This window comes from Mytilus trossulus, chromosome 5, assembly GCF_036588685.1.
Source record: "Mytilus trossulus isolate FHL-02 chromosome 5, PNRI_Mtr1.1.1.hap1, whole genome shotgun sequence".
Lineage (NCBI taxonomy): Eukaryota > Metazoa > Mollusca > Bivalvia > Mytilida > Mytilidae > Mytilus > Mytilus trossulus.
This window is the reverse complement of record NC_086377.1, coordinates 47,846,317-47,856,337: the sequence shown is the minus strand read 5'-3', so window position 1 is coordinate 47,856,337 and position 10,021 is coordinate 47,846,317.

Here is a 10,021-nt window from a genome sequence, read left to right as displayed (position 1 = left end):
ATATATATATGCATGCAGTTTCAAATATCAAGAACAAGCGGTCGATGTCGATAGTCCGTTTTCTAACTGTTCAGAGATAACCATGTCACTTGTTCCGTCTTGGAAGCCTACATACTCCCCGTCCAACGATTGGAACTCTTTCTGGTTGGGTTGACTATAAATGCTTGTATGGTAATTCTGTCGTTTATCTATACAAGTGGTTGCATTTCCTCTCCTTTCCTATCAAACAAACTAACGAAACGCTACTAGTCTGCTTTCTCTTGAGCTCATCCTCAATGGCGTTTATACGTCAGGAAACTTACATATATACTAATAATGATTGTTTCAAGAACAACGATGTAGGGACGAACTATTCTAAATTCGTCAATATCAGTTATGCATGTCTAAAATATTAGTTTTATTACAACCACTGTAGTACTTATTTGGATTTATGACGGCTATCATGTTCAACAATGCACAAATATTACCATAGAATTTTAAAAAAAATGTACAAAAATCCTCAAAAAAAAATAATGCCTTAGCTTAAGATTTGAATGCAAGTTAAGAAATTCCGGTAAAGTCAATGATATCAAACAGATGTGCAATGGTATATCAAATTGGGTAATATTGCATTCAGTTTAATTAAAGATTAAAACTACTATTTTTTACTTCATATTTGAATCTTTACGCCAATTGCCGCCAAGAAAGTGATCAAAAATTGTTTCCTGTTATTTCTATACACTTTCGGAATTACGAATCTGAATTTTATTTTCAATTAATTTACACAATTTAATTATTGTATCTTTATTCTCATCCTGTATTAAATCTTAGTGGATTACCACAGCATACTCTTTCTACTCCTTTCTGCTTATACTTTCAAAATAACAACATGCATACCTGTATACGCTTGAACTCACACCTGCGGCTAAATAGAAACAAGGTAAACGAATTGACCTCAAGCCGAGAAATACACAGTGACCTTTACAAAATAATATACACACTCTGCTCACACATTAGTTGCATTAAAATGATTATTAAAACAATAACGGTAAATAGAACTGAAATATTTTCAGTTCAATATCAGTGAAAATGTTCTATAAATATTTTATTAAAAAAATCTCAACAATAATTAATGAAATTTATTCGAAAACATTTTCTAGAGATAATTTTATAGGAGTTTAATTCAATCAATACAAAACGGTATATGCATATTCATTTTCGTTCATTCTTATGTTGTGGTTAATAACTACGACCATTCGTCAGCTGTTCGCTTTTAATTACGTATATTGTCGATAAGCTATAAGAGTTAAAGGGATAATTCGCGAATTTTTACTTATCAGCTAATTATGTTCATAATACCATAAAAAAACATGTTCACCAAGTATTATCTGGATATGAACAGCAATAAAGGAGAACATTAAGAATTATTAATTTTATTTCTTCTAACTTCCTGACTTATGTGACGTAGTTTAAGTCTTTAAGCATGCCGGGAGTGAAAATAATCTCATTTTCAATCTTAATCGTTAATCTCCTTATAACGCTATTTAAAGCGCATCGACGACGTTTGGTATAGCTATAAACCAACTAATAATAAAGATGGAACAGCGCTCATCTTGAAATTAGAATGTACGATTTATATTTTAATATTTTCTAAAATGATTATAGTGATACAAGTAAATCATATAAAATATTTTTTTATATTTTCCGACGAATATTTTGTACAAACATATATAACTGATAGTGTTTTAAAAATGCATGTTTGTACTTTTTACCTTTTATGTCAGTCTAGTAAATATGTGCTGCTAGTACATTTGTAGTGTGCAAATACGGCCCCGCAAATACAATGTGTATTGTGCATACATATAGTTACTACCTGTTGAATGCGTGGTTAAATTCAAGTTAATTAAAAGATTAACATTTTGCATGTTTTGATCTTTACTCGGTAAATGTAAGCCGTCACGGTTCACTTTTCAAGGTGTGAACAACATTTCGTATGAATGATAAACGGGGGAATCTTAATATTTTCCATGTGCTCAGTTTGATTAAATATATTATTAACTCTGAATATTTCTGGTTTAAACAAATAAAAAATACTGAATTAATTTAATTGAATAAATTTATGAATAATGATGTCCTTATAAACACGAGTAAATAAATAAAAAAAATTGAATAAGAATATCGGTGACCTTGAATTGTTGAAATAGATAGTAATTACCAATTGCAGTTATATAATTGGAGCGTTCAACATTGTTCAAAGCGATCTTCTTTTTTTTTTTAAATATTCAGGAAGAAACATCCTTATCAAAATAATTTAATTATCACCGCGTACTAATTCTTCAGCTATTTGAACGAAAATATCAAAAATGTTGACAGAAAATTTAAAGGTCAACTTTGTCTTACTTGAATGAAATTGAATAAGAACGATTTTTTTTTTATTCTTTGCAACGTGCTGTCTATTTTATTTCAATCAGTGTATGGTTTCAACCCCGAGGACTTCAAAATCTAACATGAATACCCAGAGATTTGTTTGGATAACCTGGAATTTAAATAATGGAATCACCATTGTTATAAATACACAAGATAATCTAACTTTTAACTTCTACCTAATATTCAGACAAGATCAAAAGACGTCGAATCAACTTGATTAATTAACTTTTTTCTCAATTCCTTGTTTTCTAATGATTGGAGCGTGGTTGGTTTTGTAAAAATAAAAAAATGGTTTGATATAAAGGCCTTTAAATAAATCTATACTATAAGCTAAAATGTCTCGTTCAGAGAGTGAAAGTTCTGATAGTGTATCCAGCTCCCAAAGTTAGACAAATTTTGATGAGTGTGGTCAATTTGGGTACACTAGCTAAAGAAGAACTCCAAGAAATTGAAGCTGAAGAAACTTCTAGACAACAGGATATTATAAATAATCCTCGCAAGTTTGACACCAATTGGTAAAATTGAGAATGGAAATGGGGAATGTGTCAAAGAGACAACAACTCGACCAAATAAAAAATCAACAGCATAAGGTCACCAACAGGTCTTCAATGTAGCGAGAAATTCCCGCACCCGGAGGCGTCCTTCAGCTGGCCCCTAAACAAATATATACTAGTTCAGTGATAATGAACGCCATACTAATTTCCAAATTGTACACAAGAAACTAAAATTAAAATAATACAAGACTAACAAAGGCCAGAGGCTCCTGACTTGGGACAGGTGCAAAAATGCGGCGGGGTTAAACATGTTTGTGAGATCTCAACTCTCCCCCTATACATCTAACCAATGTAGAAAAGTAAAAGCATAACAATACGCACATTAAAATTCAGTTCAAGAGAAGTCCGAGTCGTTCAAGTACAAACTGTATAGTCATGCCATTGCCGGCGAAATGTTTCTGCTGCCACGAATTTATGCTACTTGATGAAAAAATGAATTTGGGTGAATGTGTCACTAAAAATACAGATTTAAGAATAGTTTGTCTAAACCCAGTTGTTCTTGAAACAAGCTACATAAGTTTCCTGAGATACAAGCGCCATAGAGGGAGAGCTCCAGACGTACTTACTAACAGACACAGCAGGCTTATGGCTAATCGTCAGTTTGTGTGTTGGTTCAGGAAAGGTCAACCACTTGGCAAGAAACACAGAATAATCCTACCGGCTTGTGTAGTTAACATAATTAGAAAAGAGTTTCCATCGTTGGATGGGGTATACAGTGTGAAGTTGTTGTAGATTGGCATATCAGATAATTTTATATATATACAATTTGACTTATTATATACCAAATAAAGATCAATAAAAGCTTATTATAAAAAAAAAAAAATGGCTAAAATCAGCATTATTAAATATCAACAAATTCTATTCAAAGACTGAGATTACTTATGGGACTGATTTTCGACATAAAACTATACATTTTTATTGAAATCTGAGAATTGGTGTTGATAACACTGTGTAGGTTTAAGTCTTCACCGGTTTCCATAGCAACACAATAAATTGGGTTATCTGAACTACCAATTCATTAAAAACACTCAATACAAACCGTTTAATGTGGTTTTCAACCTAATTAGTGATTTTGACACTTTCCATATTTTTGACAAAATGCTTGGTACCTGGTGACATTCTCTCTTAAAATATTTATTATTTAATTAGATTATTATCTAATTTTGACATTTGTCGTAACCACCAATCAAGCCAATAATCATGTCATTTAAGTTTTCACACTTTAGAAATCAAATCCATGTAATTGAATTAACTTATATAATCAGTTGACTATTAGAATCCAATCAAAGATTACAGTGAATTGAAAAGAATACAAAACATGCAAAACTGACTCTCTTTTTTTTTTTAGATAAAACTAGATAGCTGACCTGGATTTAATCAAAGTGAGACCACCAATTTTCTTGTATCTAATCAACAACAATTAATGTATTGCAATATGACCTTTAACATTGAAGGAGTAAAACTGTATCGTGTTCAGATCCTTTATAATAGAAAATACACACAGTTACTTTAGTGTAATACTGCACTGTCAGTAACTAGTCTGTCACTACTGTGGATTCATTAATATTCATTGGATACCAATTTTCGTGGATTTCGAGGGTTCCTGGGAATCACGAATTTAAATGTTCAACGAATTACAAATTCTCTACAGGAATGAATGCCGACTTTGCCAAAACCACGAAATGAAATATCTACGAACATGTACATTTTTCTCAAACCACGAACATTGGTATCCACGAAAACATGAATCGACAGTATATTTTCATTCAGTCATAAAAAAAATCACTTTATAGTCTTTCAGTTTCTCTTCGAAAGCATACGAAGTTTGATTACTATAGATTTCGTTTCTATTGTATCCAGGGGCTTAACTATATATTCTTTTAAAAGTGCGGCAAAATATATTCGCCATTAGGTGAGGGGTCTGGCTGCCGTTCAAGACCCCCAGAAGCTCTATAAAAAATTACATACAATCGTGCACCCCAAGAGTTTCTCGGACTCCTAGCAGGCTCAATCTCCAAAAACACAAAAACACCAGTCAAGTTAAAGACATCAGCCAAGTTGAAAACACCAGCCAAGTTAAAAACACCTTCAAAACAGAAGGCTGTATCAACACCGAAATCTACTAAGATTGAGGTGTGCTGATAATGACAGTCAAGATCATCAGATACTTCTTACTGACAGTCCCCCTTCCGTGAATAAAGCAAAACTTGACAAGATTTCTGGGTTTAATGAAAAAAAAGAGATTTTAACATTTGTGTCGATCCCGTTAAACATGTTAAAGGGAAACTTCGCAAAAAAATCAAAAATTGATATTATGTCCATTCCGTATAAAAATGCTCAAATTTATAAATATTAAAGTTTTATTCCGCTAGATAAGAGATCACCATCGATTTTAAATTTTGAGTATCAGTTATCTGCCTTCCGCCATTTTGTTATCTTGTCCAAATAAAAATCACGATATGTCTATAAACCACAAAGAAACAAAACTACAGTAACCGATGTAGTCATAATTACGTGTCGATATCTTGTCAATCGTACGGTTGTTTTATCTGACTAACTAACTTGATACGGAAAATGTTCTTATTTTTTTAATAACCATATCGTCTGTTATTTTTAAACTTTTAATATTGGAATTAGTTAAAAAGTCAAAGTTCAAATCATAAATAAGTGTTCCGTGAAAATTGTTTTCGAAAATCTAATTCGTTCATAATTCTTTAAAGTAATATACTTTATAAAAATAAATTAGGATCTTCGCTCCACTGATCACCCGTATGGCTTAAGGTATTACTCCCAAAGGTATTTTTAGGGGTGTAAGGTGACACGTCCAGGTATTCAAGCGATTTCCTGTCGGGCTTGCAAGTTCATGCATCGTTTCACTTCTGTAGGTATTGATCAGTGTACACGGCCGATAACTTATAACTTTCCATTTTGAACTACATGTATCAGGTGCATGTATAATATACATCTCTGTCTTGCGTGTCCGAAAGTGATATAATATACTAGTCATTACTAAACTCATACGCTTGTTTATAAATAAAATTTCTGGTGTAAAGAATATAATTTAAAAAATAAAAATGGAAGATATACAAATACACGTATTTTTTCCAAGGGTTATTTTGGGAAAATCAGAGAGATATAATTGTATTATATGTCTCTGGGAAAATGTAATATTTATACACTAAATCTAAAAAAACTATATTTTTTGCCTAATAAAGACAAACGAAAATACTTTGGTAAAGCTATTTATAATTTCTAAGTTCTCCTTTTTATTAGACATCAATCAAGGACAAAAGGTGTAAATCATTTCAGTCGAACATATGAGTTAAGTTTCCCGTCTTTAACCGAAAATTGTGTATTTCTTAGTAAATTAACTTATTTTAATTCAAATAAATAATAGCACCAAACATAATTAAATAATTCCACGGCGATCAATTTTTATTTGTCACCAACTTGAATATATATTTTAAATATGTGTTTTGAATGCTCCCTTGTCTTAAAATTCACTGATCCGAATAGACAGTCATACCTGGCAAGGTGTGCCCGAGAGGCGTGGTTAAATACCGAAGTGCAAATAACAATTTACCTTTCAACAAGCCATCTACGAGTATTGCCACAGAACCGTGAATACACACATCGTATCAACCAAGTCATAGCAGAGATAGTAAAAGGTCAATAAGAGTACACCAACATATTGTCTTTACAGATTAGTGTACTTTACTTTGTTCACCTTATCAGTCCGAAAATATATTAATTAAAAATAAATTTATAACTTTTTGTGTTGTATACAAAAAAAATTCGAATATATACGTTTAACATAGCAAATTTATCTCATGAATATGTACAATTGAACGTCTGTGCGTTTTATCTTCTTATTATCGGATGGTTATTCAGATAAAGCATAAGTCATCGGCGCGCTTACGATTACGTTAAAATATGATTAAAAACCAAGACTTTTAATGATTGTTTTTTTAAATCCCGGCATGCAAAAACCAGGAGAAAACGTCACGACCTACCGGAAGTAGTTAATATTTTTTCATTAAATATTGAATTTCTCCTTTTTTACTGCACATATAGCGATAAAACTTTGTGAATATATATATTATGTCATAATGAACATATTTAAACCATAAGTAAAAAATCGTGAATTTTCTCTTTAATATACTAAAAACCAGAGACATAAAATACAGCTATAGACTCTATTAGAGTTGCGAATCTCTTGTATCATATGTCTCTGTTAAAGATCGTTGAACGGCATACATCGGCGAATGTGAATTCAGTCGGGTCAACTTTATTTTGAAGAAAAACATTTTTTTTTCAAGAAAGTTTATATTTTCATTTTATACATTTAGTGATGTCGCAGATTTCTCAGTTTCATGACTTAAATATTGTTAATCCTTAAAAAAAATAGTAACATATACATGCATAATTAACGTGTACATCGGCGAATGTGAACACTGTCCGGTCAATTTTTTGGCAGAAAAACATTTTTGTTTATCATGAAGTTTATATTTCCGTATGTTATATTTATCAATCTCATAGAGACCTGAATTTCATGGACGAATATTGTAAAACAAAAAAGATATTTAAACTTGTGTTGATCATTTCAATATATTTAAAGCATATATCGGCGAACGTGAATACCGTCCGGACAACTTTTTCAGCAGAAAAACATTTTTTTTTACTATAAATTTATATTTTCGTATTATTTATTTACAAATTGCACTGGTTCCTGAATTTCTTGGACAAATATTGTAAAACAAAAGAGATATTAACACTTGTTGTCGAGGAGTTTAATATACGTATAGTGTGTAACGGCGAGCGTGAATACCGTCCGGTCAACTTTATTTACTCCAAAATATTTTTTTCCACTTTTTTTATTTGATTTTCATAAAATATATCTTAATATCTTTAAGGTCTACAAATATTAAACAAATCTACCGAAAAACAAAAAAGTTATGAATATTTATATCTCGTCCGGTAATCGTCCTATCACTATCCTGGCAATCGTCCTGTCATTAGTGTAACCCAAAATATATTACCTAAATAAAACGAAAAAGACCATGCTTTAATAAAGATATTTTAATTCAGGTTTTATCTGTACATTTCTTTTCATTTCAATTCATAAAACTTTGCTAATTAATTAATAAACAAAATGTATCATTGAACGTTCCATTTTCACGACCCCTAAGGGTGACTGGGGTATAGAAATATGGTCACACTTGGTCTTCTCCCGACCGACAGTAAAACGCTTGCCGAAGTGGGGCGTCCGTTTGGCTGTGCGGGGTGTATCAAGTTCGCAGTCACGTCCGGTCAGAAGGGGGACGTTAAATCCGATGCCTCGTGTAAAGAGAGTGCCACGTTCTTTGCACGTTAAGAACCCTTGCAACAACTTTTTTGAGGGGTCCGTAGGTGGCCTGTTGCAAGGCAAAATTTCTGTCCCTATCCAAGATACCCTCATTTTCCAGTGGCAGACCAAATGTCCCCGACCATCATCCAAGATGGCTTCTATCGTATCAACCTACCTATTGTATTTATTGTGAACTTGTTCTCGTCCTGAATATGCATGAAATATTTGCCACTGGACGTTAAGCAACCAACAATCAATCAATCAATCAATCAATCAATCCATTTTCACGAGTCTCCATTTTAATTAAATTAAAGGAAACTAAGATTCCGTAATTTTTAATAGTTTATCATGTGACGTATTCAAGTTCAATCCGTCATCAAGGTCGATCGGTACTATCAGTCCGATCAGTCAATTACTTTTCCTATAAGTCCGACGGATTGCTGACGTGAGTTTGAAGCGAAATTGACTAATCGGTGACTGATCGATGACCGCTGATTGATCGCTGAAATAGTAACGCCTAAGGTTGCAGGTACTGTAGGTATGTAGGTTTTAGTAAAGGGTTGTTCTACAGACAAACTAGGTATGTAGGTTTTAGTTAAGGGTTGTCCTACAGAGAAACTAGGTATGTAGGTTTTAGTAAAGGGTTAGTCCTACAGACAAACTAGGTATGAAGGTTTTATGAAAATAAGAAACTGTGTATGCACCGAAATTAATGTGCAGTTTTTATATAATTCCAACTTTACATTAGATAGTGCATATTATTTTGCGTAATTTGTCTATAAATATATTATTATTACTTTTTAATCACATAATGAAAATTTATGGACTGTTTAGATAGCGATTTTTTTTCTCATAAATTGAAAAATGTAGAAATTATTTAATGCATTGTAAATTTTCATATTTTAAGAAAAATGCCTCACCTTTGTTTTTCAGACAAAGGTGCAACATATGAATTCCGTGTACAAGCTGTGAATGAAAATGGTGTCGGACATCGTGCTGTTAAAACCCTGGACATCCCTGATGGAGGTAATTAAAACATTATTATACCAAACTTCATTATTTTTCAAATGAACTTATGTGTGACTCAGATAAATAAAAAATCAAGTTCTATTTTGTTAATTGATACAAATGTGTAAATCTTCCCTTAACTGTCTGTTTTTGTCTTGACTTTGGCTTTCTTTGTAAAGGCAGGACGTATGGTGATCCTAGATTAAATTTTTGTCATCCATCTCGTCTACATTAAGTTCAAGTCTCCAGTGAAAGTTTTTTATAGACATCACAAACCTGTAAAAACTTGATGGAATTTTATGAAACTTGGACAAACCTATCCATGATCCACAGCAAACTTTTAAAGAAATGAAAATTTTCTTTTCTCATATTTCATTGACAAATGGACTTTTTTGAAGTTAACACGCATATGGAAACTAATTTTAAAATATTTGAAACAACAATTAGTTTTTTCCTCCTAAATGTAAACTTCGGAAATCCGTACGGAATCCTTGTTATGATAAAGGGATACCATCCAGACTTAATTGTTGATTAAAGATAGAGAAAAATAAAATAGTAATTTGTCCCTTATGTGTTGTTATTATCTTTCTTTCTCACTCTGCCTCTTTAAGATGGCCATTTTCATATATGAATGTATCTTATGGAAAATAAATGGTAAAATATTGTGACAACTGCTAAATAAATTAAAACAAAATATCTCAGGAAG